This window comes from Pogoniulus pusillus, chromosome 26 (genome assembly GCF_015220805.1).
Source record: "Pogoniulus pusillus isolate bPogPus1 chromosome 26, bPogPus1.pri, whole genome shotgun sequence".
NCBI classification, from domain to species: domain Eukaryota; kingdom Metazoa; phylum Chordata; class Aves; order Piciformes; family Lybiidae; genus Pogoniulus; species Pogoniulus pusillus.
Genome location: NC_087289.1, coordinates 9,203,403 through 9,211,705, shown reverse-complemented (window position 1 = coordinate 9,211,705; position 8,303 = coordinate 9,203,403).

The window sequence follows — 8,303 nt, the reverse complement described above, 5'->3', positions numbered from 1 at the left end:
ACGGGACTGTGCTATGGTAGTCAGCCAAGACAATGTCAAACAGCATTAAGCAGCACTACAGAGTGACAGTAGGGGTAGCAGCAGTGACAACAATAAGCTGTCATTTCAACTTTCAGATATTTTAAATCCCTTTTATATTCTTGCCATTTCCATGGTCCTCCCTCCCTCTCATACATGTTCCTTCTTTATTTTTGTGCAGCTACCTGAAATCCCCTGATAGCTCATACCCTCTCCTGCTGGAAGGGGCAAGTAAGTTGGCCAATCCTGAAGTCAATATGAACAATCCCCCAGAGCTGCTGCTGTGTTACACTGAAGCCTGCAAACGTTCACCATGCCCGGCAATCTCACAGTCACGTGGGAAAAGAGAATGAGATGTGTCTACAACTCATTACCCCTTGGTCCAGAGCGCAGCATTCAATGCGGTGTTGAGCTTTGATAAATCATCCTTTCAGTCAGATCAGTAAACAGAGAAAAATACTGTCTAACTGGCAATAAATTTCAGACAAGTTCAGCTAGGAGTGACAGATTAGTCAAAAGCTTGTGTCTTGCTTGTTTGTGTGTTGCTTTTTGCACTGCTTCTTTGCAATAGAGAGCCAGTTCCCTTACTCGCAGCTGCGTATCTGCTGCTGGCACTGCCAATTAATACGACAGCGAACAACCCTTTTAACAAGTTTCTGCTTCTGTTTCCCATGGAAGCAGAAGAAATATTTATAATATTCTGAAATGAATTAGGGCTGGAGGTTTCCTGCTAACACTGAACTTACATCGTAGAGATCAACCACTTAAGAGTGGCCTTTACTGTGGTGACGGTTTAGGTTGTTTCTGACTTAGCAGCCACACAGCCAAGACTGCAGTGGATGGGGTCAGTCACAAACACTGAAAAAGAGGATGATAAATGTGAGCTAGTACAATAGCACTTTAGAGCTGCCATACTGTCAGAAATAGTAAAGATTAAGTGAAGCTCAGAAAAAGCTATGAAAAGTTGCTAGCTGTAGACACCAAGAAGGAAAAGAGAGGTTAGGAACAAAAGTGAGAATCATGTCCTGAGGGATTAACAAGAATACTTTTTTTTCCTAAGCAACCTAGTTCCCTCACAAGGGAACACAGACTTGGTCTTGGACTCACAGAGGCATTTAGAAATAAGAGATTATGGCAGATTGCACTTCATGATTGTGATAGCTATTAAGGCCAAAAGGGACTGCAGAACACAAGCTTAATTATTGGACTGTCTCAGGGGATCTGGAATCAACACGCAATGCTAATAGTGTCTCCAGTCATTGTCATTACATTATGCCTAAAAACTTTTCCCTGAAGCAACACTGTCATTAAATATTTATTAATGTATTTTTATTTGCTTTTGCAGTTCTCTGCTCTTTAAAAATATTCATAACTCCTATTGCAAAGAAATCCAAAACAAAGTCATTTTAATGATGAAATGAGTATAACCATCTGAGCTCTAACAATGAAGCAGTAGAACAAATGCCTGCATTAGTGCAAAGGAGAAGGCAGATAAGAATTAGAAGCTGAGATACATTACCTTTTCTAGAGTGTCAATCATGTAGATGGAGTGAAATCAAGCACCTGCTCATTCAAAGGAGTTGAGAAGAATATATACCTTGCAAGGAAACTTGGCTTTAAAACAAACTGGAACAGAAATGTGCAATGGAGCATTTCCCCATCTGTGATAAGGTACTAGCTTTCCATGCCACACACAACAGAACATGCTTCTGGTGCCTCCCAAGTCCTTGCAAGATCAAAAGATGAAAGCTGGAGTGCAGTGTAAGCCTAATCCTATATGAATGTTTTGGTAGCCAAAGTTGCTCTAAAATTATTGCAGATTTGGAACATCCCTGTGGCTTTGACCTGTAGCAAGTATAGCAACACTAAGAGCAGATAATAACTGGGAGATCACTAAACCATTTCAAGCAGTGAAGTGCAAGATGACTTCGAGAAGCAATAGTTACAAGCACTGGTGTGTGTAGCTACAGTGCGATAGGCACTTGGTCTTCCAAAACAAAGTACAGAGCCAGAGGTCACTCCAGTTGCAACATCCACAGACCCATTCACTCCTCAGTGAAGTCCTTTCTAAGAAAAAATTGGTTCACAGTATCAAACTGGCCAGCAAGATACATTCTAGGCAGTCCTATCATGGGCTGGTAAACTTAGGACATAAAAATTGAAGGTTCAGTGACACTGAGCATCAAACATGTGTAGGACAACAGGAACAAATGCACTTACTGATCTTTGCCTGTCTGACAGCACCTACATTGATGAATAATGCTTGTCTGTTACTTGCACATGTTGGAACTAGTACAAGTGGATCACATTAAAGTAGATACAAGCTGCTATGGTTTTTTCTTCTTCCAGTGCTAAATATTCTGTCAAGGAGGGAAAAAAGTTGGACTATTGTTCTACATTTATGTTGTCTATTTCCTCACAGGAAACACTTTGACCTGGCATGCTGGAGTTACCAACCCCAGATTGAATGCCATCAGTTCTTAGAAATCATCCAACTACAAAACTATAAACATGAGGATTTTCAGAGGCATTATATTTACAGTAGCTTGAGAGGAAATGTGGACAGCCTGAAATCTTGAGGGAATATACATGCATATAAACACAGGCACATACATATGTGTGAGAGAGAGAGCACAGCAGCCTACACTAGTAACCATGGTCTATTTCCAAGGCTATCCATGCATCAGGAAAGAAAATCTCTGTGGCTTTTTTTTGGTTGTTTTAATGTTTTTAAGCTTCAAAAATCAAGAGGTGGAAAATAACCATAAGCAAGTTCTTTGCACGATATAAGTGAGGTCTGCAGGACTGACCTCCCCCCCTTTCCCTCGAGACTGTCTTTTCAGTAATTGTGCTTAAAATACATTCCTTAAAGGAGGAGGCAGTGTGGGGAGACAAGGATCAAACAATATTTCAAAGGCTTAATGAAACCTAGGTCGTTGCTGACTGTCCATCTTATCTTCTTATGCCACATTTTTGAGGGCTATTAAGTGCTACATATTTTCCTTAGCGTACACAGAGGGGAGAAGACAAAGATTCGAGCCTTTACATTCCAGAAAGAGAGGACATTTTAATGCAGTCTTTAGGACAGATAAGTTAGAGGTACTTTCAAGAAATGCAGAAAAATGTGTCTTCATAGAATTGACTATACTATCTAACGAGACCTATATAGCGGGATTATACTCTATGGCTTACAAGAGTATTGATCTGTGTGTACTCTACAGTGGTGTTACATTCATTTTAACATTGATCTCTGTTTCATTATGCCACTGCATCATGCACTCTCAGTGTCATCTCAGTGCCCCTCTAAAACCCGAGTGTCTTCTGTTGCTGTCAAGATGTACGAATGCATTGTGCAGCTTCCAATTGAAAACATCAATTCCAAAGCCTACTTATTCAGACATATACTCCTCCTTGCCTCTTTTAAAGTAATACTAAGGACCTACCATGTCTTATCCCTCCAAAGCAAGGCAAATATAGAGTGGAGAGGACATTGCCATGTGCTTTGTCTTCAAAGATTTTTTTTATTCTGCAAATTGTTTGTGTTCCCTTTCAAAGCAGCTTGAAAATACCATTTCTTTTCCTCGTGACTTCTTCCTATTCCATTTGGAAAACATTGATTTTGCTTCCCCCTGTGATTCTTACACAGCACAAGTAAACATGGCTCTGTTTAATATATGTCCAAGTCTGTGCAATGCCATCAAATTCACTGTAAACCCTGAGAGAGAAACCAGCCCTTCTGTTGGCTTCTATCACTGCTACAACACAATGTAAAATATCTCAGTTCTTGGATGTCCAGAGAGGTTACTGGTTTGGTTAATTTGCTTATGCATGCAATATTCTTCAAAGCACAAGGCTGGGCACCAGGGCCTCATAAATTCTGATGTCAGCTTTAATAGCATACTGTTGCTCAGTTGGAACAGAGTTAAAGAAATATAAGGATCCATGCATCAAAAGCTGAACACACAAAACGTTGTGCAAATGTATGAGTAAAAAGTCTTTTTACCTAACGGATTAACAAAATAGTGCACATAATCTTGTGCTTATCACCTAAAGCTCTGCTCTTAGTTTTGCTTACTGCTCTACTGGTGCAAATTAGAGATGAGTCTGTTGTCCTCAGGCTGGTATGAGGCCAAAAACTTTAGACAGCCTACTACAGTTCCCTGCAGGGATCATCTTCTTCCCTGCTTAGTGTGCCTCCATGTGCTTTGTTGCTAGTTCCCATCATATTCTGTAATTCTGGGCAAAAGGTATCTGCTCTCACAACCATCTAATTACACCAGCTTGGGCAGATTGTGCAGCATATATCAACATTTGTACCTTGGTTGTTGCACAGTAGTCACCCTTGACTCCACTGTGTGGTGCACTTCTCTGTCCTCTCCTTCACATCTTTGAAATAGGTATAGTGTGTATCTATCTGAGAGGAAAAAAACTGCTTTGTTTTCCCTTGCATGTATGTTGTAACAGATGTGACTAAACTGCAAAATACATGTATTATTTTAATCATAGAATCAGTCAGGGTTGGAAGGGACCACAAGGATCATCTAGATCCAACCCCCCTGCCATGCCCAGGGATACCCTACCCTAGATCAGGCTGGCCAGAGCCCTCAACCACCTCCCTGGGCAACACATTCCAGGCTCTCACCACTCTCATGCTGGACAACTTCCTCCTTCACATCCAGCTTTGCTCCATTCCCCCTAGTCTTGTCACTCCCTGATATCCTGAAGAGTCTCTCCCCAGCTTTATTGTAGGCCCCCTTCAAATACCAAATGGCCACAATAAGGTTACCTGGGAGCCTCCTCTTCTCCAGACTGAACAGCCCCAACTCTGTCAGTCTGTCCTCATAGCAGAGGTGCTGCAGCCCTCTGAGCATCCTCGTGGCCCTTCTCTGGACACACTCCAGCATCTCCACATCCCTCTTGTAATGGGGGATCCAGAACTGGACACAGTGCTCCAGATAGGGTCTCACCAGAGTGGAGTAGTTCATGACTGCCAGATTTTTTCACTGTAAAATCCCTTTTCCTACTTTCATGCAGCACTTTTGTCACTATTTCACTGTCAACCTATATTCTTAAAGCCTTTTCCCTCCTTTAAAAGAGTAATGCTGTATTTTACTGCTGCCAATCCAAGCCTCAGCACTTCAGCTACTGCACCACGGACGCTGACCCAGTGTTTAAAGATGGGAATCTTTCCAAGGACATCCTTAGGCACTGGCACTGGATCAGACACTATATGCAAGGACAATTTTCTCATATCTGCAGGTTAACTTTGAAAGAAAAAGGCTCTACCCAGCGGGAGAGTTACTTACCAAGCTAATCTTTTATGCATTGAGCTTCGGAGTGTTGCAAGATGATTTTAACTATCACAGTAGACAGTCATTCCATATAATAAGTTAGTTCTTTAAGCTGTTACCTCACTTAGCACTGAAGCAACTAATCAGGGCAAGAAGGAAAGAAAAAACAACCAACCACAAAACCACTTATGTGCTGCTGTACCACAATGCATTACTACTCGCGTCTCAAATTCCTTTCCTTACAAAGATTGGATCTCAAAACACAGAGTGCTTTTACTTGCTTACATTGTCCTTTTTTAATTGCATACAATACAACCTGACAGGCTACCAGTCAGGGAGACATCATTTTCACAGAAATTGCATGTAAAAGATTCAGTGGCTGTGTAGAAATAAATACGTGCTTTGTGGAGAAGGGGTCATCTTTTAAAAGGGAGGACACACACCACTGTTCTTAAATTATACTATAAACAACTCCAGAAAAACAAAAGAGCCATTTCAACTTCAGTTACTATTGTGGGCATGGGCTGCCCAGGAGAAACAAAAGCAAAAGAAAACACAGAATCGCAGAGCAGAAGAAAACACAGCAAAAGAGCACTGAAAACACAGAATCACAGAATTGTCAGGGTTGGAAGGGACCTCAAGGATCATTTAGTTTCAACCCTCCTTGCTATAGGCAGAGATACTTCCCACTAAATCAGGTTGCCCAGAGCCACATCCAGCCTGGCTTTAAAAAACATCTAGAGATGAGGCTTCCACCACCTCCCTGAGCAACCTGTTCCAGTGTCTCACCACCTTTATGGTGAAGAACTTCTTCCTAATGTCTAATCTAAATCTAACCTCCTCTGGCTTGGGTCCATTCCACCTAGTCCAGTCACCACCCAACACCTTAAAAAGTCCCTCTCCAGCTTTCTTTCATGCTGTCTCCTGCTTGTTAACACATGTTCAAAGGATACATAAAGTATTTTCTTCTTTATTTTGAAAGTGCTTGCAAGACCATTCCACACAGGCACTGGGGCGAGCTCTAGCTAGCGTGCTCAGCATTCAGGTACTGAAGCTGTGAATGTTCACCTTATGCCAATCAACTTGCTTGTCTCTCCTCAGTAGAGAGCATCCTTTTCTCTATGTTGTGTCATAAAGATGGTATAATTGAGGAGGAGGAGGAGGAGAGAGGTAATGTCATTTCACAAATGATTCAGCTACAGTCAGTCTTCCCACTTCTTTCACCACATATCTGACAGTCAAGAAAGGTGCAATTATCTAAACTGAAGAAACTGCAACAGTAACAGAAATACTATTTTACCACAGGGATGAAACATGGAATTTCAAGGGCTCATTCATCAATGTGTTGCTTATATGTTACAGGTAACTTCTGAAAATCAGTAGGAAAAAAAATATCAAGGAAAGATGATTAATGAGCTCCTGCCTCTGAAGGACATATATCAGGCAAAAAGCAGAACAGACAAGTGGCAAGGGTCAATGAAAGTAGTTCTTACTTCTAACCATCACAAACTAATTCGCAGGTTAGTCACAGGACAACATGAGATGCAGAGAAATATTCTGGGATTTTATGCTCTTTTATTTTGTGAGTACAGTAAAGAAATGGCCAGTCTAGATGGTTGCCATAGTAATGTAAACTGTTACATAAAATACGTCTCTAACGCCAGGAGAAACTGCATAGGCAAGGCTCCAAGCAGCAGCACAGTGAGCAGACAGATCCTTCCATTCCTACCACTCTTTGAAAGCTTCAGGAAGTTTTGCTGAAGAAATGTCTACCTAACTTCCCTTTCCTCAGCACACAGCCTGCCTGCTTATGTCTGAAGTTTTCAGCATTCCTTTCAGTTCCTTCATTTTACTGTTACTACCACTTGCCATCCAGCTTAACCCATGGGTATTTTATTTCCCCTGACTCCTCTTTTCCAGTTTCATTATGGTAAACTTTGCCTTCACTTTCTGTCCCAGGTTAGGGTGGATCCCTCCCCTGGTAGAATAAACTCTCTATAATATAGATTCTTTTTGGAAAGTCAGGAAGAAATGAAATTGTATTTCTTATAGTTTAAATATAACAGTATAAGGAGAAACAAACTACTAGAGAAATATAATAACCTTAAGGAAAATGAGGAAGAGGTCAAGCGGCGGCAAAGCAGCAGCAGCCAAAACAGCAGTGGGGGAAGGTAGCAGTGGGCTCATCTGAAGTGGCAGAAGAAGCAAGGGGAAGGTACAAGCTGTGCTTCTAGACATAAAGCTCTTGATGCTCCAATGAAATTATACTAACTTATCCATTGTTGCCATTATGTGGCCTATCTCTAGAATGTTCACCTCTCCCCTGTGTCTGAGCTGGAAACCTAGCTCAAACTGCCACACTTTCACAGCCCTTAAGACTGTGTCATGAGAATGACTTTCAGAAAGTAATTCATTAGTGGCTATCATAAAAATAAATTTCAGTGAAGAATGACTAATTGTAGAGGATTGCCTTGATGGACATAATGATCTGCTGCACATTCAGAATCAATGGGTAGTGCAATGGAATCTCAACTCTGTAGTAGGAGATGTGACACTCCATTGTAATGGATATTGAAACAACATTAATTTACTAATTTCCTAATCCTCTACACCAGCATTCATACAGATAAGCTCCTGACAGAAGAAAGGGACATGTAGATGAAAGGAGGAGAGAAATGGGAAGCACAAAGGGAGAGGCAGAATAAATTATGAAGTTGGCATTTCTGAAGTGGCCTCCCTCAAAGGCACCATTACTAGCAGTCCCTCTGTCCTTCATGCTCTTCCAGGCTGTCAAGGTCCAGCTAGATGCCACTACTGTAAGTCTAAACATCTTAGCTGATTGGAAGTACTACAAGTTGTGGGAGACTACACTGTGTTGACTGTGTTTGAAAAGGTTCTTCAACAGATGGAAGCTGAGACACGCTCAGGTGACCTCAAGGAGCAAACAGAGCTACAGAGGAATACAGAATAAACCCAGGGCTGCTGGCACAAGAA